This window comes from Myiozetetes cayanensis, unplaced genomic scaffold (assembly GCF_022539395.1).
Source record: "Myiozetetes cayanensis isolate MyiCay16 unplaced genomic scaffold, myiCay2020 scf222, whole genome shotgun sequence".
Taxonomy (NCBI): Eukaryota; Metazoa; Chordata; class Aves; order Passeriformes; family Tyrannidae; genus Myiozetetes; species Myiozetetes cayanensis.
In genome coordinates this window covers 44827-70062 of record NW_026087437.1, presented here as the reverse complement: position 1 = coordinate 70062, position 25236 = coordinate 44827, and the positions used below count along the sequence as shown (strand labels likewise).

At 46.6% G+C, this 25236-nt stretch overlaps 1 pseudogene; it reads right to left on the bottom strand.

The window, feature by feature from the left end:
• Positions 1 to 8: 8 nt before the first annotated feature.
• On the bottom strand, positions 9 to 22452 carry LOC126642241 (7-dehydrocholesterol reductase-like; annotated as a pseudogene).
• Between the last annotated feature and the right edge of the window lie 2784 nt (positions 22453 to 25236).

The following is a 25236-nucleotide window of genomic DNA, read 5'->3' as shown; positions in this document are numbered from 1 at the left end:
CCCCTAATGCAGCGGTGGGGGAGCAGAATGGTCACAAAAATGATGCAGAAGTAAGGCAAGATGTGTGCAAACCCACAGGCCAGGCAATAGGCTAGCGAGCCCAGCCAGGTCTCCTGCAGAGTTGCAAGGACGAGCCCACCCCCAAAATCCCCAGGTCATCAACTTGCTGGAATACTTGGTGCCATCCACACACATGGAGGAGCACTCGATGTCCTTGGCTTTCTTCCCCCAGATCCTGCAGTTCCCATCTGTATGACGGGAAAGGTCCTTCTCTGGTGCTTGGTCACTCGGAAGATGTGGTAGCCAATCCAGCCCAACATCAACACCGCCACGGCATTGGCTGTGCCCAGCTGGACAGGCTGGGAAACCAAAGACAAACCCTGGGGAGCACAGAAACAACAGTCACTGACTTGCAAGATGTGCTCAGCATGCCAGACCAGTTACTTGACTACAGTGACCCACAACAGACGAGAAGAAAGGATGGAAAAACCCACTCCACCGCTACAACTCTGGAAAATTTGCACAAAACTCTGCATCCTCCATTTCCCTTCTCTCTTTCTCTCTCCAAAATTGCACTTCTCCGTGAAACAAGAAGAGAGAAGTTGCCAGGATGCAAACAAAGCAGGAGAGAAGGAAAAAGCCAAAAATCCAAACTCTTCCCTGTATTGATTACCTTGGGGTCTCCTCAGTACAAAGCACAGCACCACATGGACTGTTCTGAGGTGTGCAGGCATTTGGACTTCTGCCTGTCCCCCACACACACACACGAAGTCAGGTGTAGTGCTGCCCTCAGAGAAAACCCACCCAATCTTGCTGCAACTAAAGCCATGGAATTTGTCTTTGTTTCATTGACATTCAAGATCAGGCTGTGCCTGTGTCCAGAACAGAGGCTCAGAAAAGCATTTCTTAAGTTTCCACTGAAATCTGGTGCAGACATGACCAAGGCACTGGTGGCACTCTGAGTCAACAGTAGTGTTTCCAGTGGCTCTCTGAAGGAACACAAGTGTCCAAGGAACCCAACACAAGTGTTCAAAGAAGTCCCACTACTTCAGCACTGAATGAGCTTCTTCAGGCCAGTTTCATTTCCTGTCTAAGTTTAATTTCCATGGAAGGAGGTTTTTGCCTACTTTAATAGGAGGTAATTTCCAAACTGCTTTCTTAATTTCCTCCTCCACGTTTACCTGAAGGACATTGACAAGGATCATGGAGTTTGTCACTTGGCCATGCAGCTCCTGTACTTTGGCAGCAGAGGAAAGGAGAGTCCAGGCTACAATCCCAGGGCGCCCATTGAAGAAGAGCTTGAAATCAAAACCACCTTCCTATTTGAAGGTGAAGTCAATGCCCAGCATGTAGTGGAAAAGAAGTTGCCAGTGAATTTGCTGGAAAGCAGAAAAAAAAAAATAGAAAAGTACACAGTTACAGGCAAGTACTATTCTGACTAGACATTTCAGAATAATTTGATGTAGCGACAATAAAAATCATAAACCCATGTAAGTTTGTGCAAGACAACACAAACTGACCCAACCCTAGCATTACATTAATAGAGATAAATTTCAGAAGTTCACAAGTGTCCTACTTTACCCTTTGTTTACACTTTTGAACAGTCTAACTATAACTCTGTCTATAGGATGGAGGTATCTGTGACGCTGCCGCTGCCATCACATGTATGAAACACGGAGGATGGTGCTAATGAAGTAAAGAACCACAGTCAAATCTTAGCTTATATATTTGTGCCAGTCATTCAATTTATAGGTCAAGTCTTCATTTAACTATTTAAGAACCACTATTCTCTCCTTACTCAAAGTCACATACCAGTCTTCGGCATTGGTAGGGAAGAAGGAGCCTTTCATCATTGCAAATGTGGGAAGTGGAGATCGCAGGATATTGGCACACCACAGCAGAGGAATCCAGTTGTCAAAAAGGATGGTGGGGCAGAAGAAGTGGAAGTCATAGGCATTTGCAAACCAAAGCACGTGAGTAATGATCCAGCCCTGAAGTCCACTGAGTTCATATTTATTCACTACACCTAAAATAGGAAAGTACACAGTTACAGGCAAGTACTATAATGACTAGACATTTCAGAATAATTTGATGTAGTGACAATAAAAATCATAAACCCATGTAAGTTTGTGCAAGACAACACAAACTGACCCAACCCTAGCATTACATTAATAGAGATAAATTTCAGAAGTTCACAAGTGTCCTACTTTACTCTTTGTTTACACTTTTGAACAGTCTAACTATAACTCTGTTTATAGGATGGAGGTATCTGTGACGCTGCCGTTGCCATCACATGTATGAAACACGGAGGATGGTGCTAATGAAGTAAAGAACCACAGTCAAATCTTAGCTTATATATTTGTGCCAGTCATTCAATTTATAGGTCAAGTCTTCATTTAACTATTTAAGAACCACTATTCTCTCCTTACTCAAAGTCACATACCAGTCTTCGGCATTGGTAGGGAAGAAGGAGCCTTCATCATTGCAAATGTGGGAAGTGGAGATCGCAGGATATTGGCACACCACAGCAGAGGAATCCAGTTGTCAAAAAGGATGGTGGGGCAGAAGAAGTGGAAGTCATAGGCATTTGCAAACCAAAGCACGTGAGTAATGATCCAGCCCTGAAGTCCACTGAGTTCATATTTATTCACTACACCTAAAATGGAAAGAAAAAATGGACTGTTTAGCAACACTACATTCATACAGCTTTTTATTCATATATAGAAGCTCAAGCAAGTGCTCCTGAAATGACCTCACTTTTCTGAAGGTTACCTTAGGCTCTGCTGTAACCATTAGGCTTTATGAGGCTGATTTTTCTCAGGCGGCAGGACAATTGGGAACTAGATTTAGGTCCTTATCCTTTTATTTTGAGATTCATCTCTGTTAGAAGTGTTTTCCAACTTGGAAAAAAAAATGGAGTGGTTTGGTAAGCTTGAAGGTATTTCACACATAGAAGTCCTATTTCATTTGACAGCCTTCTTTTGCTGCCTGTCTCTAGAAAATATCAGCCCTTCTGCAGTGCCTTCTTGGGTATGAATTTAAAACAAATGAGTATTGTTTTTCTAGAGTAACTTCATCAAGGATTACATCACACAAGGGATACTGGTGTATATTCCCTACCCACCTCTTTTTCCAGTCCATAAGCTTCACCTCGATTCCAAAGCCATGCGAAGTGAGAAACATCAAAGAGGGCTACATTCCACTACCCTTGGTGCAAAAGGATTCATCCAAGAGCTGTTTGAAAAACCAGACCCTTCATCAGTTCAGAACTCAGTCATGTACCTGGAAAGCCATCCAAAGGCAACAGATGCCAGCAGCCCGGTGGGTCAGCGTAGGAGTCTTGTTCCAGATGTCAGGCAGATGTGTGTTCCCTGGGAGCAAGTCCCTGAGGAGGTTAGTCAGAGAGCACTGGCACTGCTCACCGCCCTGCAAGCCAAAACACAGCAGTTTTTTCCCCAGTTTTCAGATAGAGAAGAGGTTTCGTTACATCAGACATTCTTTTCAGGGGACCTTCTAGACTAACCGGATGAAAACTGAAAATGTTTACAAGAGCACAGACATTTCCTTGGGTCAAACATAAAACATTTAGTACACAACACGCTTGACCAGCTCTAGCCACGATTGCCATCAAAGCCGTGAAGTCTCTAAGAATAATCTCCTTTCTGGAGGGGAGCTACTGTCTAATGTTTTGTTCTCTGTAAAGCCACAGACAGCCGTGGCTGTTTCCAGCTGCAATACAACACCCCACCAACACCTGCCCAGCGCGGGGAGAACAGGGTTATCAGTCATCAATCCTGCTACAGCAGGAGTTGTCAGCTGGGAATACACAGGTGCCGACATGCCTGCTTTCCAAAGCTCAGGAGATAATTTGTTCCTTGAAGGAACTACAATTTTTCCAAGTTTTTATGATTCACTTTCCTTTTTGCAAGGAGGACTGTGTTTTAGCCCAAGCCACCCGGCAAGCTCTCGGCCTTAAAAATCTTGAAGGACTCTCCTTTGGCATCTGTTGCTACAGGAGATTTTCCATGAGCTTTCCAGAGCAGGGCACTGCAACAGTCTGTTATTAACAGAGGGAAGTTTAACAGGAATGGAGCAACTTGAGGAGGAAGTATGAACCACTTGGAAATACAAGGACTCATTAGAGTCATCAGCTTCTCTCACCATGCTCTCCCCAACTGGACTTGAGATGGTTGAGTATCATTTTGGTTGGGTTTGTGTTCTCTTTCTTGAGCAAGTTTTTTCTCCTGATGGGCTGTCACGATGTCTTCTAGGAACGAAAATATTCATTGCATTACTCCAGCCCATTCTCAGTAACGCCTATGGCTCCACAAGAGAAACATAACTAAAAGTTATTAAAAACTCTTCTATAGCCGTCTCATCACATGAAATTTGGGGGTGGAGGGAAGGAAGGAAAAAACCCTTAGCAATTCCTTAGGAACTTAGATTCAGCAAAACATAATCCAAACACTGATGGCAAATTAACCCATTAAACTTCTTGCTAACTGGAAATTTCTTTCAAGACGAAATCTAGAATACATGGCTTAGTCTTGATTATTACGTGAGATGCCAAAGGAAAGAAAAAGGTTTCACCTCATTCTTACAAACCTCTGACAATAAATTCCTATATCTAACTGCCTTCCTTAATTAGAAACATGGCTACTGTTGTAACATTTTCTGTACTGGCTCCTGGTAACGAGGTACTTTGGCCCAGACCCCTTGCTCCAGATGTGCCAGCTACACCAAAGAAAATAAGAGAGACTCTCATCCAAGTCAAAAAGCAGCTATTATGGCAGTTTAAACTCTGTGGGGTTTAGCACTGGAGCTGAATCTCTGTGGGATCTCTGGGACACAACAGTGTATTTAATGAATGGTGCTGTTTCTGAACTTCCCGGGGCAGGTTGCAATTGGCTCCTGAGGCCGAAAGGTTTAGTCTAAGGATTTTTATCTTTTGAAACTACAGGTTGAATTCTGGGGACACATTGCAGAATTCTGAAACTGGAAAGCTGATCAAACAGAAACGAGTGTTTCTTCTACCACAGAGTTGAAATAGTCACTTAGGAAAACCTGAGGGACTTGTAAAATTCACAAAGCTCGAAGCCTGCTCAGCATACCTGATTCCTCATCTCCACCCATCATCAGGAACTGGGCTCTCTCCTCTTTCAGGCTCTCATCTGTGTACACTGTATTAAGATCTCGTAACTTCTTAAGAAAAGGAGCATTAGAAGCACATTTCTGCAAAGGTTTCCTTAGCAGATGGGTTTAAAAGCCAACCTTTGTTGCCATGACCAATGAATGCAGAGCTGTGCTAGAGAGCCAAAGGTTATTTCTGTTGCTGGCTTTGCTACACTCTCTAAGAACTTCTGTCCAGATCAGTGCTGGCCACAAGAATTCCAGTTTAACCCCTGTTTCATTGTTCAGGCTTTGCATTTCAAGAATGGTGAGCATTTATTGGAAACTCTGAAAGGCTTGGAAGGAACAGCCTCCGAAAATATTTTTGCTTATTTCTGAGGGAGAATTTTCAAACCTCTCTTTTGAGGATGCAAAGACTTGAACGACTGGTACAATTGAAAATAAAAATCAGTACATTTACTCTGATTAATGTCTTAACTTATATTTGGCTAAATAGTTCTTTTATTGTTGCCTTCTTTAAAAAATAGAACCCATAAGCAGAAAGGTGATCTCATCAAGTGTTGGAATCTTTTAAGTCCCCTTGTTGCCACAGAACAATAGCATGCAAATATTGCATCCAAAGATACAGAATCTTAGACAGATACACACAAATATACATATATATATATATGTATACAAATACACACAGAAAAGTTTGGAGTTCTCGATGAGAGTTCTACACGGGGAATGAACAGAGGACTGGTTTTGGGTGTCATACAAGTGTGGTGACCATGAACATATGCTCTGAGCTTTGATTTATTGCCCGTCTTTGTAACTGCCTGCCTTCCCTCTGGGGAGAACACAGGCCTGTATTTTGCATGGTCTTTTTTGTTTGACTTTGCAGTGTAGACTAGGGGCAGAAGATTTTTTGGAGCCAAATCATTTGATCCAGATTCAGTTCCTTTATTGGTGCCTGAAAATCAGGAGCTGGACTCCACGGTCCCGAGGGGACCCTCCCACCTCAGCACATTCCACGATTCCATCCAGTGGAATTCCATGAATGCTGTCCGAGTCCAGCACTGCCCCAGGAACCCCTAAACCCTGTCACTCATTGCCAGATCCAGGCGCCTCTGAAACACCTCCCGGGCTGCTGACTCCACCTGGGCAACCTATTCCAGTGCCTGAGCACCCAAAAACACAGCGGAAAACATTTCTCCAGCAGCTGACCTGAATCTCCCCACCTCAGCCTCAGGCCATTTCCCCTGCTCCTCCCACCGCAGGCTCCTTTCCAGCAGCCCCCTCAGGAGAAGGCGGCTCAGGGCTCCCCTCTGCCCCCGCGGACGGCCCCGCTCGGCTCTGCATGGGGAGGAACGCGCCCAGCCCCGGCCCGACACCCCGCGGGGTGCGCACCGGGGGTCACTTACCGGGGGTCCCTCACCGAGGGTCACTTACCGGGGGTCCCTCACCGGGGGTCACTTACCGAGGGTCGATCACCGCGAGTCGCTTACCGAGGGTCACTCACCAGCGGCCACTCGCAGGGGGCCACTGACCGGGGCCGCGCACGGGGGTCCCTGCCCCGGGACCGCGCACCGGGGCCACTGCCCGGGGGCCGCCGGCCGGGGGGAGCTCCTCGGCGCTCCCGGCCCCGCCCGCTCCAACCCAAACCCCACCCACCACCCTCTCGGCCCCGCCCACCCCGCGTCCTCCCATTGGCTGCGCGCGCTCCGCCGTGGGGCGAGGAGCGCGCGGGGAGGCTTCGGCGCCTCGAGCCCCGCGCGGGGAGCGTTGGGTGGAACCTGGGAAGGGAATCCCGGGAATCCGGCAGGGATCGGCTGGACCCCGGCAGTCCTGCAGCCACCGCTCGGGACCGCGCGGAGAAGGGGCAGCGAGCGCGTGGCTGCGCCCGCCAGAACGCGCAGGGAAGCAGGCGCGCACAAGGCAGGAAGGATCCCTGAAAAGAACAAAAGTGTTGAGTGAGAGGGAACTGCTGGCAGAGTCACAGAATATGCTGAGTTGGAAGGGACCCACAAGGAGCGTCGAGTCCAAGCCTTTGCCCTGCACAGCACCAACATCAAGAGTCACACCATGTGCCTTAACTCTCTCAGCCTTGGTGCTGTGACCACTGCCCTGGGGAGCCTGGTGCATTGCCCAACCACCCTCAGAGGGAAGAACCTTTCCCAAACATCTCACCTAAACCCACGTGAAAAAACCCTATTCACCAAAAATATATAAGTAAATAAATAATAAAATAAACTTTCTTTTTTCTTCCTCCCCCTTCTTCTTATTTAGTGTTTACACAATAGTACTTCAGTGCCCTGCTGGCTCACAACTGCAATACATTAAGTCCTTCCTGTGTATGCTGCATGGTGTCTGTTATGCAGTTGCTAATCTGTCTGGAGTACACCAGGACTCCCAAAGATTCTGGGAAGGAAGGAGGCTATTGCAGGAACTGACAGCAGTGCAGAGATAAATGTGTGATATTCTCATCTAGAGGAGACTCAAGAGACAGCCCTGGAGTTGGAAACACTTGCCTTCGTCGCAGGAAGATCTTGTCAAGTGCCACACGAAAGGGTTTTCTCCTACAGGACCGCTGCAGCTTCCTGGGAGCCATGGTTGGGGCACTGGTGTCTCGGGGACAGGAGCTGCTGGGCCACCTGCTCCTGCCTATGCCTTACTGCAATGGTCTGGACTCCCACTCTTCCTTGAAGCCTTTTCCTGTCCATGTGCATGTTCAGCCAGGAGCAGCCTCTGCTGACAGCTGCAACTCCAAGGGAGCAGGAACTCCTATCCACAGACGGCAACCTATGCCTTTGCCACGGGGAGATCTTGTCCCGCACTACCCATAGCCTCTTTTAATATGGAAGCATCCAGGGAAGCCAGGATTGGGCAGTGGCAGCTCCAGGACACTTGCTGCTGTGCCACCAGCTGCTCCTGGGAATGCCTTATGTCGTGGTTTTGCCCACCAGCCCATCCCTGGGGCTGAGGATGGTTTTGTCCAGGTGATTTCCAGACAAAAAACCAATCAAAAACTTCAGTGACGCCTTTGCTAATTACATCTTTAAGAAAACGGAAGAGAAAGTTGGTTGCGCAGTTGAAATTAGGAGCAGCAGCCATGTAGAAGGGTAGCGGGCCCGAGGAGGGCTAAGGCCCCCTCCTCCCGGCTTGGGCCGGGGGAGGCAGGTGCAGCACTGAAGCCTCCCTTCTCTCTTGTGAGAGAGTGAAGAAAAAAAAAAGGTTTAAAAGACGAACTGCTTAGATGAGAAACCGCTGTAGAAGAATTCCAGCCATGAGATAAGAGAACTTTCAAGGTCAAAGCTGCAGTCGCAGGAGAGAGAAGAAAAGTTCGAAGGGGAGAGCTGCTTTTTCTCCTTTTCGCTCTCCCTCCCTTCAGCAGGGTAAAGACTGAAAAATAAAACCCTGCCACCTGTAGAAATTTATTGGGGTGAAGAGACCCCCATGCGGCTCACAGAGGAGCTTGTGGATGCACCAGAGATTTGTGACTTTAACAGAGAAAGCCTTATGCTGGAGTAAAAGCGGCTCAGATGAGGCAGAGTCCTGTTAAAGACTTTGTGACCCTCGAAGGGATCGATGCTTATGCTGGAGCGAGACGGCTCAGATAAGCTTGGGATCTCAGTGAGAGATCCATGCTGCTGCTGTTGAAGATTTATGACCCTGACGGGTATTAGAACCTACGCTGGAACACAAAGCGGTTCAGGTAGGGATGTTGGGATCCATGTGTGGGATCCGTGCTGCTGGTGCTAGAGAGCACCTACGCTGGAGCAGAAAATGGCTCAGGTGGGATATTGGGATCCGAGTAAGGGATCCAGACTGGACCCATGCCGAGAAGTCAATCAAGGACTGTTCTCCCATGGGGAGGGACCTCCGTAGGGAAACAGGGGTGAACTCTTAAACCATTATCCCCTGTAACCCTGTGGAAGAAGATCCATAGTAAGCAAGTGTCCCCTTGCAAGTCTATGGAAGGAGACCCTTCAGGACCTGGGTAACCCTCAGCCTTCGGTTTTAACCCAGGAGGGGGTAGGCCCAGCCCTGGAGGCCAACACAGAATAGAGAGAGATAAAGAAGTTCCAACTGCGACGAAAGTGCTGCAGAGTTACTGGAGAGAGAGAGAGCTGGAATTCTGAGAACAGAAAAGGACTGCTTCTCCTCCTTGGACTGATATAAAGGGAAGTGGGGGAGAAGTATCTTCTGTAAATACATAATACCTTTTACTCAAGTAGAATTGTTGTAAATATAATTCTTTAGTGTTAGCTTGTTAATAATAAATACTCATACTTTTTTTAATTCAGTCTCTTTTTGTCTGCATAAACCTTCTCTCAACTAATAGTAATTGTATGGGGAAGTATAAAAGTAAATTGAGCCAAGACAAAACCACGACACCTTACTGCAGTGGTCTGGGCTCCCGCTCTTTCTTCCAGACTTTGCCTGGCCAAGTGCATCTCAGGGAGGAGCGGACTCTGCTGTTTCCTGCCCCTCCCAGGCAGCAGGGACACCCGTCCAGAGGGGCTCCTGTGTCTGACTCCAGCAGGTCTCCCAGAGCCTCTGCCAGGGATGGAGTTTCTTGCCAGAAAGTAAATGCGGTGGAGAAATCTTCCTTCTCCTGCTTATGCAAGGATTCCTTCAGGTTTGCAACTTGCTGGTGGGAGACTTGTGTACAGGGATTCCTCTCTGTGGAATGCAACATCTCTGCCAGAGGTTCTGGGAAGAGTGGCAGCTCTTGCCCAGAAGTCGTGGAGGTTCATAGGTAGTCTTTATCCTGGTCCTCCACAGGTGGATCAGGAGAGCAGTCTGGAGATGGGAACGACATTCTTTACTTCTGACTGATCTTGTCCGGAACCGTGCTGAGCATGCTTTTATCTGGCAGCATCCTTGGGTCAATGGACTGCACAGTGGCAGCTCCTGGACACTTTTGTCCTGTCAGTTGCTCCTGGGAATTCCTCATTGGAATTGCACAGGCTCCCTCATTTACTTCCAAGCTTTTCCTGTCTTTTTGCACCATCAGGTACTAGCAGGGGCTGCTGATACTCACACCTATGAGAGAGCATCGAGACCTGTTTACAGCATTCCTCTGCCTGGATTCTGGCAATTCTCAGAGAGGCTCTGGCAAGGATCACGGCTCTTCCCAGAAGTATTGGAGGTGTGAGATATTCCTTATCCTGCTGCTTCACAGTCAGCAGGAGGGAACACCCTGGAGATGGGAACACCTGACTTTGTCCCCACAAAATCTCTTCCAGCAACATATGGATGGTCTTCTCGCACGGAACTGCCACAGCTTCATTGAAGTCTTGGATTGGCACTGGAGTCTTGAGCTCAGTTGCTGCTGGGACACCTGCTCCTGGGAATGCCTGGGCTCCCTCTCTTACCTGCAGCCTTTTCCTGGCCATGTTGTTGCCTAAAAGGCTGCAGAGGAAAAAGACTCCAGGCCAAATTAGGTAGGAGGTAAGATAAGCAGCAGAGGTTTTAAGGAGCCTCCAGGCTCCAGGAACACAAACCCACGCATGACCCTTCAAACACAGGTGTTACAATTTTTATACTGATTTCCATCCAGTCCCTGTCCAGCCACTGCCCTGGTTCTGCCCTGTTCTGCCCCCAGGCACACCTTTCAGGAATGGAGTCTGGAGGAGTTTTAGGATCCCCTCTTCCTCATCTTCATCTTCCTCGGAGCACGTGCAGTCCTTGGAGGCTTTCCAAAGCTCTGGACCTGAAGGTCGTTTTGTCTATGTCTTTATCTTCTTTCATAGATTTTAGACTGTTCTCTAGAATTCTACCTTGAAAATGAGACTAAACAGGCTAATGGAATTTAAGGGGATGTGGGAACTGGGTAACAGGGTTGGCTATATGTAAGTACTGTGTTAAGGGTAAGGGATATAATACAGCTACGTTAAAATCTACATTTGCTACACAACTACTTCTAAAATCTACAAAAAATTAAAAAATAAAAAACTCTAAGGCAACAGTCCCCGCTTTAGAGACTGGACAAGACTTCAAGATCTGCCCAATCTCTACTACTTACACTTAATATTATTCCAAAGAGATGACCAACATTTGCAACATTGGTTCATGCAATGAGCTATTATACAAACACTAACTATGTACATCAGTAGTAGTAACAGTGGTTTTATCCAGGTCCTGTTCTGTAACAATGTGTAAGGGGGGTACTTTTGATTTAGATGATCAGTGGAGTATAGAGGGGTGAGAAAATGGTTATAATAGCGTGTGAAACCAGCCAGAGTGTTGTACATGATAACTTTATTGCACAAGTTGACTGTATGGCCCATTGTGCCTTCAGCAAAGTTAACTGCATGTCCCCTATTATCAGAGCTGAGTTCCTCCTTGGCTTGGCTCCATTCTGCAAGATAGATACAAATCCCCTTGAAACACAATGGTAGAAATCATCCATAGGGGTGAGGAAGGTGATGGAGAGAGAAAGATGATGTGGGCAGGGGTCGTTTTCCCCTTGTCCTATAGTAGGGCATGCGCAGACTGTTGCCATGAGGTGATGAACAGGCGCTGTTTGGCTGCCACTCAAGCACCACCTTATACTGCATCCTGGCCCTATGTAGTGTAATGTAGAGCTGATAAAATGGGGTGTCAGCACTGCTGGGTGGAGGGATGCTCATCCTTCCATCCACACTGTGCTGCTCCACGGTGATGCCTGCTAAGCACGGGTACTGACCAGCCGCTGCAGATCCTGGTAGCCCTGACCTGTCTGTGTAGGTAAGCACAGTTTATTGATAGGAAGCAACGGGGAAAGCAAACGTTTTATATCCTTTTTTTTGTATCCCTTTATTTCCCTTTTTACTAGCTAATATTGTATCCCTCTAATTCCATTTTTATTAGCTAATACTGTAATAAAGGCTGTTCATAGTATTGTATGAATGCCAATAGATAAAGTAGTTTTTTGTATTCTTTTTAGCCTTTGATTCTCTTTGCTAATAGTTTTTTTTACTCTCACTACAATAAAAGATGTTTTGTAGTGTTTGAATCTCTGTTGTACTTGTCTTTGTTCTGGACATGTATCCTAACAAACTGGTACATAAAATTGGCGTAGTCGGCAGGATACATGGCGGAATAAAGCTGTATTGTGTGGGGAAATTCGTTGTTGGGGTGCTCAGCCAATGAAGCTGTGTCCCTGCAAGAGTGGTGGTGGGATCTTCAGGTGGAGTGCACAGCCTGTAGAGTTGTGTCTCCAAATGAGTTGTGTGAGGAGGGAGATTCTCAGGTGGAGAGCACAGCCTGTGAAGCTACGACCCTGTGTGTTGAGTGAAACACAGGGTTCAATTGACCCTCTGTGTTTGTGTAGGCACCAGGGGTGCCGGTGTCTGTGTTTCATATGTTTTGTTTGGTTTTGTTTATACGGGAGGTTGTTCTGAGCAATTAATTGTGTATATATCATACCACTTAAGATCTACAATTAAAATCTGTCTCTTTTGTAGTTGTTCATTATATGTACGAGCTCTGTGTAATAACTGCACAAAATATATCCTGGGACTTGGAGGCATTCAGGAGATAAGGTTAGATCGGACTCTAAAGTTCTATTGTATTTGTTGTAGAGTTAATCAAAGCCTAGTAGATACTTGGTGGACTAGGTTTTATTGCTGTTTTACTCATAGATATGTCTTTTTGAGGGCTTATTTGGAGCTATTATAGAGTGTGTGTTTGATGGCTGGTATATACATGTGTATGATGTGTGTGTGAGGTCAGATTCATTTGTGATGTTAGAGCAACATTTTGTGGGTTTGTGTATAAGTGTTGTGTTTAGCTTGAAACTGTACCTGTTAGTGAGAACGTTTAGTAGATTAAGATGAAGAAGTGGTTAGGAGGGTCAGCCGCAGGTGGCAATGAACCCAAGGAAACCACTGCTCTTCCCCGTCAATTAGTAGAATGGGAGCAGGAACCATGGAATACCTTATGGAATAAATGGGAAACATGTACAAAGATGTCCCCCGGATACTGGGGACAGTAGACCCCAATGGAGGTATTGCAATATTGGAAGCAGTTCACACAAATTCCTACTACTAAATCAAGCAGTCGTCTGGAACGTGCTGGATGTATGGGGGGTGCACTGCTTACTGCATATAAGTTAACTGTAGAAAAATTGCAAAAAGAATTAGAAAAGAACAACAAATTGCAGGAGCAGCTGAATGCTGTGAGAGCCACTCAGTACAACGCCAGGCTTTACTTGACCTTCAAACTGAAAAGAACAAGGTAGGAGATGAATGTGTTACTTTAGCTGAAAAGTATGCCTAAGAACTATTCGGCACAGGCAAAAGAAAATAGAACGAAGTGATCGGGGGCCATGGGTGCGTGCTGTACTCACTTCCCCTGACTGGGACCCGGAGAAGTGGGATGGTAACATATGGAGTAGTAGTGATGATTCTGATGAGGACAATCCTATAGAAAATATAGGGAAGCCATTGACAACAGATGAGTTGACACAGGAAGCAAGGGCAGCCCCTGTTGTACGGCAGAAGGCAGTGGTGGATAGTCAGGGTAACCGAGTGAGACAGGATGAGGTTGTTGATTTCTCCCCAGAAGATATTAAAAATCTTTTGTCTAAATATTCCCAACAACCTGGGGAATGAGCACAAATGTGGATGGTTCGTTGATGGAGCAGGGGGTGAACTCTGTGATAGTATGTCAGGGGTGGAGCAATGGAGGCCTACAGAGAATGGAGACAGATACAGAAAGGCTACGAAGAAACCTCGGAGGAAGAAATCGATCTAGAGGTGCTCTGACAGCTGCAACTGCAGGAAGCGCCTGAGATCCAGCGATAAGACGCCGCTTCCACAGACCCCTGCAGAATTCCCCTATCTGCCCCCCTCACCATTCCTTCCCCTCCTTCCCTAACTCCCAAATCTCCCTATATGGCTGGACATATCCCTGCAGCCAATCCCTCCATCTTCCCTTATCTCTGATCCTTCGGATTCGTGCCTCTGGCAAGAATCCCACCCTTGTTCGAGACCCTTCTATGTACCCTCTATATAAACTGAAACCTTGTTTTAATAAAGAGCCATTTTGTGAGTCACCTATCTGGGGGCTCTTCCCTATACAAGATGTGCCCGAGGGTCTATCGCGGGGCCGAACCCCACCCGTGATAAATGGCGCTCAACGCGGTCAGACCTCCCCTTTCTTATATTAAGAAAGGTCTCTGATTCAGCTGAGCTACTGGTGCCGTTTGATTTCCGGAGTCAAACCCACCCCACGACCCTGCCTCACTCAAGCGATCCATGGACCCCCGGTCCACTCAGTCTCACGTCGCTGCTGCTGCGAGAAAATACCCCCGGTCCGAGCGACCCCCGCTTGGAGCTGCCGCCGCCGCCGCTGAAACCGCCGGTCGCCGACCCTGCGCCCAGCGCCGCGGACGCGCCCCGCTCCAGCCGTGCTCGGACCACCGCCACCCCGTCCTGGGAGACGCAGCTGCAGCCCCGCTCCAGTCCAACTGCGACCAGACCACCCCGTGAGATAGCGAGTGAGGTACCCAAAACTTTTTTATTTTAATAATGGGAAATAAGCTCTCTAATTCGGAAAAGCAGTTTTATGAACGCATGAAAACTATAATACTTGCAGAGGGACTTCCACTTGATAAAAAATCCCTCAAAGCCTTAACTAAATGGATTTCCAAACATAAACTCCTCTCTTCAGAGTTATTAACTCACCGGCAATGGTTTCAACTTGGGGAAACATTATCGGACGCCTTCGAACGGGGCAATCAAGCGGCTGGACTGTCCCTTATATCGTGGCGTTTAATTTACCCCCATTTAAAAAAACAAAAGAAAACGGAGACAGCAGCTTTTCTCTTCCGTTCAAAAATCCCGCGGAAACTAAAAAACCCCGCCCACCGTGCTCCCAACATGGCGCCGAGAGCTGCACCCCCACCCTTAACCGCGCGAAAAACTAACCACACCCCCACCCCGGGATGACGTCAGCGCGCAATATGATTCCAGCCCTAACTCCACCCCCCCTCCTTCCCCACGACCGCGCAGCCTCCGCTTTTCCGAGGGGAGGGGCCGGAGCCGACGTGTTACCAACTGCGCCGACTCCCGGATGTAAACATCCGCAAAAATGGCTGCGCCCATGAATCCCGTGCGGCGAGTAAAAAACCTGCAACAACACACACCCCAGCCTGTAGCAACGCAGGCTGTGACTCCCCTACCACAGGCAATAAGTGGCAGGGTCCGAGAAAGCAGGCAGAAGAGGCAGGGGACCTAGAACTTATGAAAGTTTTCCCGGTTTTCCGAAACGATAACCAGGAACGACAATGGGAACCTGTCCCATATCCTATCCTACGGGACGCGAAAAAAGCGGTTACAGACTAAGGTTTAAACTCTCCTTTTGTTTCTGGAATGCTAGATTCCTTATTCGCAGCATACACCCTGACCCCAACTGACATTCGGGTAATTACAAAGGGGATTTTAAACCTAATGCAATATTCCCTCTTTGAACAAGAGTGGAAAAAACTCATAAGGCAATATGCTGAGAACTCACACCATGCACTGCAAGTGCCTGTGGAAGACTTAATTAATGAATTCTACGGGGAGATTCCATACTCCTCTACCAGGATGCAAACACGGATACGATTCAGCAGGCTAGATAAAACGAAAAGCCTGGCTCTAGAAGCCATCAAGGCTGTGGCAGAGGCCACCACCACTTCTCCTTCGTTTGCACACATACAACAAGGCCTTAAAGAACCCTTTTATGACTTTGCCACTAGACTGAGGGAAGCAATAGCTAGGCAAGTGAAACCTTTAGAAGCCCAAGATGCTCTGTTTATCTGATTAGCTATAGAACAGGCCAATCAAGATTGTCAAGCTGTTCTCCGTTCACTGATTAATCCCACACCCATGTCCATGATACAGGCTTGCAAGGACATTGGCTCAAGCAAATATGAAAGCAAAATAATAGCAGATGCATTGATTGAAGCAGAACCAGTACGGGTACAAGCCATCACAGAAGCAATCATGGAAGCACAAAAAGCTAATAGTGTGTGCTACAAATGCCACCAACCAGGACACTTTGCACGAGACTGTCCTAACCCAAATCCTAGCCCCAAGTCTCCTAGGACCCTGTGTCCCAAATGCAAGAAGGGATATCACTGGGCACGCTTCTGCCGCTCCACTTTCACCAAAGATGGGGAACCCATCCGAGCCAAAGGAGGAGGAACCACCGGCCAAACCTATAACCGGCAGCCACACCATAACATCCAGGGAAACGGGCGATAGAGCGTGAAGGACCACGCGATGACCCCAAGAGTCCTGAACCTCCATCCACTAATGACTTGCCAGAAATCCTTTTATTTCCCACAGACAACATAATCCTAGAGACTCTCGACATCATAACAGTCTCTGTTCGTCCAAACCAAATCCTAAACAAAAATGACAAATTCCTACTGACTGCACACTTAGAATGCCGTGACAAAGGGATAACTGTAGTCCCAGAAATACTGTCTAACCTGAGTCCACATACTCTAACCATAAATGTCCAAGCCTCTTCTCTTCCAGCTCGACTGTACACCGATGTTCCACTAGCTCGACTGCAGCCTCTGCAACGCCTGGAGAACTGCACCCGAGGACACCACCCAATGGTAAACTGGGCCAAACAAATTTCTCACAACCGGCCCATGCTAACATGTCGCCTTTATTCTCCAACAGCGAACCAAGAAATCACTGTTAGTGGAATGCTGGATACTGGAGCAGATATGACAATTATAACATCAAAACACTGGCCTACTCACTGGACCACAACAAAAAGCGACACAGACATCACAGGTATAGGCGGTCCACAGACTCCCATACAAAGTCAAGACGTCATTCAGGTAACCAACCCTGAAAATCAAGTGGCTACCACCAGGCCATACATTTTAAACCTCCCCTTTACCCTATGGGGAAGAGACATTTTAGACCAATGGGGTGTTTCCCTCACCTCAAATTTGTCCTAGAGGCCGCTGGACACAGCCAGCCAATTCGCCTGGATTGGGTTCCCTCCTCCCCAATCTGGGTAGACCAGTGGCCAGTTAGAGGAGAAAGACTCTCCACTCTAGCCCACATGACCTGCTGGATGGCCAAAGAAACCAATACCACTTCTCTTGCCATTCAGAGCCTGCTACCAGAAAATCAAAGAATTCTAATTATCACTTTCTCCATCCTTGTCTTCCTTCCCTGTCTAATTTTTTGTGTTAAAAAATCCATGACTAAAAGTTTTTCCCAAGCTTTCCCAGTCCTCAAAAACAGGAAAGGGGGAGATGTCAGGGGTGGAGCAATGGAGGCCTACAAAGAATGGAGACAGATACAGAAAGGCTACGAAGAAACCTCGGAGGAAGAAATCGATCTAGAGGTGCTCTGACAGCTGCAACTGCAGGAAGCGCCTGAGATCCAGCGATAAGACGCCGCTTCCACAGACCCCTGCAGAATTCCCCTATCTGTGCCCCCCTCACCATTCCTTCCCCTCCTTCCCTAACTCCCAAATCTCCCTATATGGCTGGACATATCCCTGCAGCCAATCCCTCCATCTTCCCTTATCTCTGATCCTTCGGATTCGTGCCCCTGGCAAGAATCCCACCCTTGTTCGAGACCCTTCTATGTACCCTCTATATAAACTGAAACCTTGTTTTAATAAAGAGCCATTTTGTGAGTCACCTATCGGGGGGCTCTTCCCTATACAAGATGTGCGCTAGGGTCTATCGCGGGGCCAAACCCCACCCGTGATAATAGTACATAATGTTGATGCCATGAAGTTTTTAGGATTAATTAATGACATATATGTACAAAATGCTCTTCAGCATTTAAAACAAACACCAGGAGCTAATAAGACTTCAGTTTAAGTCATTGCTGAAGGTCTTAGTGACCGTTTTACTAATGATGGATCATGGCAGAGTAGAGATTCATCCTGAGTAACTCTTCATCAAGCCATCAGGATATTGAAAGGAGAAACAATGAAATTAGCTATCGAACTGCAGAACCCTGAACTGGTTTCTTAATACAGATGCATGGCTGTTTGCCATGTTTGAAAGGATCAACGACCTTTTCCCACTTGTACAATACATTGGTCCCCAAAGAACAAGCAAACTGTACGAGCATTGGTTGACACTGAGGCAGAGGTCACTATTATCCATGGCAATCCTGACAAACAGAGGGGACCCAGAACCCGTATGGGGCCTTGGAGAACAGGCAGTTCAAGGGCGTATGATCACAATAACACTACAAATAGCAGACAATCCACCAAAACCTTATGGAGTAATGGTAGCCAAAATATTTGAATATATAATTGGGATTGGTGTTATTAGAGGAATGGACTTATGGATTGACCCTGTGGTCGTTTGGGTCCACATGGTGGCACATTTGAGCCATACAAGTAGGGAAGATACAGAAAGAGGCCAACATTCCTATCTGTACACAAATTGTCAACCTTAAACAGTATTAGATTCCAGGGGGAGATGAGGAAATTCAGACAACAATCCAAGAACTACCTGAGGCACAAGTGGTGAGGTACACTCATTCCCCATTAAACTCCCCCATATGGCCCCTGAAAAAATCAGATGGGTCATGGCGAATGACTGTAGATTATCAGGGAGTTAATAAAGCTACTCCACCAATTACAGCTGCTGGACCTACTATTATGGATTTAGTTCATGAGATCCAAAAACACCCAGGTGACTGGTATGCAGTAATAGATGTAGCTAATGCTTTTTTTACGATTTCTATACCACAGGCCACACAGGATCAATTTGTCTTTATCTGGAAGGGTATTCAATACCCCTTCACGTGACTCCCACAAGGGTACAAAGTCCTATAGCCGCTGAAATCACTGCCACTGACCAATCACATGCTCTCACTATTGCAATATCTGGAAACCCTGAGTGGCTCTGAGTGCCATTAGAACAGCTGCAATTACAGGACTATAAAGGAGGGAGGGGAGAGGTCCCCTAACAGTTTTTCTGTTTTATTTCATTGTAGATTTTGGCTATGCTTTGCTTCTTTGCTGACTTCCGTTTCGGATGTCAATGTGTGGACTACTCTGGGCAATGTGACAAAGACTGATGTCCTGTGCCTGTCCATGGCAACTCCCATGAGTCCTTTTCGCACCTGTTTAGTTGGAGTACCTATTGATGACTACCAGTGGGGAACTCTATATAACGAGACTGTGTTAGCAAACTGCACACACCCAGGAACTCTGCAGCCTCTCAGGTGGTGCCAGGCATCGTGACGAGCTTAACTCTGGAGTAATGAAACCAGAGTCCTTTGCCAGCAAATTTGATGGCAGTGAGGGAAGTCAATAGAACTTGGAATGGTCCTTTCCACTTGGCTCGCAGTGGGTCGCTGTCCCACCACTTAACATAGACCCAGTCTCCTGGTTGGAACTGATGAGCAGAGGTGTCCAATCCTATGGGTCTGAATAACTCAATGAATTTCTGGAGTTTATGTAAAGTAGAGCTTAAAGCAATTAAATACTTTTGCAAATCAACTTTCCCTCTCATCTGAATGTCCCCTGGAATGTGCGGAGCCTGGTATGGTCTTCCATACAATATTTCATAAGGACTTATGTTATCTCTTCCCCTTGGTTGGATGTGAATCCTCAGCAGAGCTAGAGGCAAAGTCTGAACCCATGTCATGCACATTTTCTGACAAATTTTACCAATTTGCATTTTAAGAGTGCCATTCATGCGTTCAACTTTGCCGTTTGCCTGAGGTCATAGAATCATAGAATCATAGAATTAACTGGGTTGGAAGAGACCTCCAAGATCATCAAGTCCAACCCTTGATCCAACCCCACTGTGATTACTAGATCATGGCACTCAGTGCCACATCCAGCCTTCCAGGTCTGTAGGGAGCGTGGAGGTCCCAAGCAATTCCCAGGACACGATGTATTTCCTTCACTACCGTTGCAATAAAATGTGTCCCTTTATCTGATGACAATCCTGGAGGAACCACAAACCTTGTGGGTTATGTGATTGAGTAAAGCCTTTACCACTTCCCTTGCTGTGTTAGTACGACAGGGGTAAGCCTCAGGCGATCCACTGAAGGTGTCAACCAGTACCAGTATGTAATTATATCCCTCCCTTGGTGGTAACTCAGCAAAATCTATCTCCGGGGAGGTCCCCAACCTTTGTTACCCCTACTATCACCCTTTTGGTTGTATCGGGGTTGTTTTGCCTGCAGATTTCACATTTACTTACGCTTGTACAACTTCAGTCATACCTGTCCCTATTACTACTTTCTTCAAGTGTTTTCAAAGGTTTTCTGTTCCCCAGAGCGCAGCCTCATGTTCCTGTAGAGCTATTTCCCAAAGGAGTGGGGGTGTGACTAACACCTGTCCTGTAGGTGTAACAGCTCATCCACTTTCTTTGATTTCAGCTTTAAGGGACTTAATTGACTGATGGTCTTTCTCATCATATTTTGGGGTGAACCCTGTCAAATCAATTTCTTTTTGTGGTATTACTGCTAGAATGCCTTTTTCTGCAGCCCCTTTCACTGCCTGGTCAGTAAAATGATTTCCCAATTCGAGAATTGTTTTCCCCTTTTGATGAGCTCTGCAATGCATAATAGGCACTTCTTCTGGTTTCCAAATTGTGATAGTTTGGACCTGGCTCCCTGCCAAATGCCTGAACTCACAGTAGTCTTCCCCCTCCCTTCTTCCCTTCGGGCAAAGGAAAAAAACTATAGAAATTGAAGAACCTGAAACCAATCGAATTATATCGAAATATATATTTTTACATATATCACAGTTAGATACAATTAAAATACTATGTACACAGCAAAGGGATCCCAAACACCCCCCAAAGGGAAAGGGAAAAAGGGACAAAAAGGGACAAAACAGAACAGATATGTACAATTGAACCCAAGAACTAGCAAAATGAAGAACTAACAAAATGAAATCTCACCACGTCCCTCAGAAAAAAACAAGATTGCCAGACACGGCCAGCACTCTCCAACCTCCCGTGTGGCAGAGCAGCGGTCACTGCAGGCCTCAGCTTCTAGACAAGCAAGACCAACACAGTGACCCACTGCTCCTGAACCTCATCAGAAAAGAAAAGAGGAAGAGGCTTCTCTCCTTTCTTATTTATACCCTGGTTCACATAAAAATTGTATGGAATAATAGGAACATGGCCACTTCCTTGGTTATGAGCTGGTTGCCAGGAAGGCTTAGATTAAAACTATCACACAAATACTTTGCAGGAGTGCATGGATTTTGTCTGCATGTTTGATCCCACTGCCTTGGGCAGTTAATAACCCTCTCTCTTTCCAGATGGTTCCATGGGCATGTACAATACTGAATATATATTTAGAATCAGTCCAAATATTTACCTTCTTTCCTTCGCTCAATTCTAGAACTCTTGTCAGTGCAATCACTTCTGCTTTTCGGGATGACACATTGGCTGGCAAGGCCTTTGCCTCGATTACCTCGTGCCTGGTTGTCACTGCATACCCTGTCATCCCACATGAAGCTGCTTCCAACCGTGTACAATTCCCAGTCTGGGTTTTCCAGAGCGCATCCTTCAGGTCTGTTCTGCTGGAATAGGCCTCCTTGATGGTCTGCAAACAGTCATGCTCAGGCACACTCTCAGTCAGTGTTGAGGACAGAAACATAGCAGGATTTACAATAGATGTTGTTTTCAGGGTAACATCATCCTGTTCCAACAACACAGCTTGGTAATTGAGCATTCTGCTAGGGGGCAGCCAGTGGCCCCCTTTTGCTCAAGCACAGCTTGAACTGCACAGGGTATATACACAACAATGCGCTGCCCAAGGGTGAGTTTCCGGGCCTCTTGGATCAAGACAACAGTCGCTGTGACAGCTCTTAGACACCCTGACCATCCTTGGCTGACACTGTCTAGCTGTTTGGAGAAGTGAGTCAGAGCCCTTCGCTGGTTTCCCAGGGTCTGTGACAGTACTTCCAGAGCAACATTTCGTTGCTCATATGTGAACAGTTCAAAAGGCTTAGTTAGGTCTGGTAGTCCCAGTGCTGGGGCTGACATTAAAGATTGTTTCAACTGTTCGAACGTGGCCCTGGTCTCATCTGTCCAAGCCACAACTTCTTCCTTGGCTGCTTTCTGTGCTTCATATAAGGATTTGACTAGTGACCCATGGCTATCCACAGGCGACACCTGTCGGGGCCTTAGCAATTCTGCATGATTATTCTGAGTTCTGAAAAGGTCAGGAGGTAATGGTAAGATAAACAAGAAACGGCTTGCTGCTGTAGGAATGCAGGAGTCAGCAGAAACAGAACGGGAAAAACAGTGATAACGGAAACGGTATGCAAATGTGGTCTTCAAAACCACAAATCGGTGGGTTACCTGGGGCGCGTGGACAGCGCGTGCTGACCAATCATGATGGTGTGCTGTGCTCGTGTTCGCGTGGACAGGACTCAGAATAATATAAATTGTACAGCTTAACAATAATAAAACTGGATTTGAACTTGCATCTTGTGGATGTGTGTGTGGTTCTCTCCCGCTCGCTTGCCTGCCTGCAGCATCTGGTGAACCCCGACGTACGTGCTTGGGGACGATCGAACATCGGACTGCAGAGCCTGCGAGGATCCTGCTTGCCAGCAGAGTTATAGCTGGGCGTCAGAAGAAAGACGGATCGTGCACGGGCTGACCGGTGAGTCAGGAAGATAAGCAGGATGAGATTAACTGCGTTAGCAGTGGAAAAGGCGGTTGTCCATAGCCTAATGAAATTGGCTGATAAGACTGATGCTCAGTTGCCGCGTTCGGCGCTGATAGATTTACTATGTTGGTGTCACCACCGTGGATTTTTCTCCTCCACGCAAGATATATATAAGACTGAGACGTGGCAAAAGGTGGGGGAGGACTTTTGGGAATCGGTACAACTTGGAACGAAAGGGGCAAAGACATTAGCAAAACTTACCGTACTCTGCGAATACTGATTGAACGGCTACATGGCGAGGCGTAAGTCGCCGCGGCTGTTAAAGCTGCAGTGCGGCCTCCCAATAGCTCTCAAACAAAGGCAGAACGCGCGGCTGAAATGCAGGGTGTCTGGCCCCCTCTTGGAGACCCCCCTAATTATCCTCTGTTGACAAGTCCTGTCATGACTAAGGCAGAACAAATAGCGTGGGGTTTAGATGATGAATTACCACCGTGGAAATCCAGTAACGAAAAGCAATTGCCTGAAGTACAAATCGAAAGTAAAATACCGGGCCCGCCTCAGATCGCGATCGAAACCTTACCGTTCCCCCCCCCTTTCCCCCCCCGCAGTGTGTGCTGAAGACGAGCCGAGACGGGGGGGGGCGAGGCAAGATAGAGGGCTACTGGAAGACACGGGAAGGCAGAGGCGCCCGGACCACCCCCCCCCGCGCCGCTCCACTTTACAAAGGACGGCAACTATGGAATTCCGAAAAGCCCGCCCACAACATTCTTTGAACTTTTAAAAATGTTTTAACTTGAACAAAAGGCAAAACTATGTTTGCTTTGCAAGTTATAGCTTCACTACAACAGTAACAGATAGAAGACACGGAGTTAAGCATTGCTACTCTAAGACTGAAAAACAAAAGCTTGTGAAAGTGGTGTCTAAAACCTTTCAAACGCAGGAGCTCCCTAGGACTGTTACTGCTGTGTTAGTTGAAAAGAGCCTGGGTAGTTTAGAGGGAGCACACCTAGTCCCACAGGAGTTTGCATAGCTCACTCGGTAAAGCATAGGACTGTGAATCCCTGGGTCATAGGTTCAAGACCCACCATGGAATGAGGGGCCGGCTGCGGCCCTGAAGCCTCTTTTTTTTTTCTCCACGCAGACCCTCGGAAAAATTGTCTGACTGCTCTCATTTGTTTCTGCACGGTAACTACTTAGAACTGACGGAACTTTTAAGAGCAATGGTTTGTTAAGCTTTTGTTAACAGTGAAAACAATTGGAAGAGGCAGATGGACAGAAACTGAGACCTGAATACACCCCAGACTGTGGAGATAGCAACATCCAGAGAGCACAGAGACAACATCGGCGGAGGAGAGCCAGCACAGAGCAGGACGCCTAGGCAGAACGATGCTGGGAGCAGAGCGGGGGCGGGGCTGCGGAGCCGGGACACTGAGGACTCCAAGCCAGAGCGGGACATGCTGCTGCCTGCGCTGAGGGGAGTCCCGGAGGACACAGACCTGCAGGGCTTAGCACTTGTGGTGTTAAGACAAAGCTGCTGAAACTGCAGCTGATTCAAAAAAACAAAAAAAAAAAAAAAAAACCCAAACAAACAAAAAAAAAGGGAAAATAAAAATAAAAAAAAAAAAAAAAAAGGAAAAAGGGAGCTTTGAAGAGAACTTTCATGTGCATAGTGGTGTTTTTCACTGGGTTTGTCACAGTTGACAGAGAAGTGGAACTTACTGGGGAATAGCTAAAGGTTTAAGAAGTCTATAATTGATCCTGGTTACTTGGTTAAAGTGATTTTATAATTGCAGATTATACCTTCTTTTCTTTTCCCCCTTTCTGGCATTAGGTTAAGATACATTTCAGGTGGGAATTTAAAATGTACACAGATGATTCTTTGTTTTTTTTCAGTTCACCTGATGTTATTTCTGTTATACTGCATAGCTTTTGGTATTCTAAAGCAAGGCTAACTCACTCAGAGATCAAATTATTGTCAAAAAGCATTTTACACACTAAGCATATTTTCAAAACAAAAGAGGGGAGGAGAATATGCACGTACATAAACAGGTTCTGAATCAGAAATAGATCTCATTTAGGTTTGTTAGGCCTTTTGTTTCCTTGTACTGATTCCTTTTCAGGACAAGTGGAATTGCTGAACATGACCACCGGAGATGGCAGACTGAGAAACACTGAGAAGCCAACAATACTTAGGAATCTGAGATGTGTGGTTAAAATGAAAAATATAATAAAAATCCCAGCTATGTGTGAATGAAGGATGATTGAGGTGGCCACCTTCTGAATGACTGGTAAAAAGCTGCATGAGTGAAAAAAGCTGCGCAGATATCTGTGTGTGTGAACTTAAATACTTAATGAATATTAAGATTTAAAGAGAATGTGTTATGTAGATTTAATTATGGTAAGTTGATGCTGCTAGCCTTCGGAGATTAGAAGCAGATATTGAAGATATTGCAAGTTAATGCTGGTTAAAATTGACTAAATGGTCTGTTGGTAAATATCAGGATGG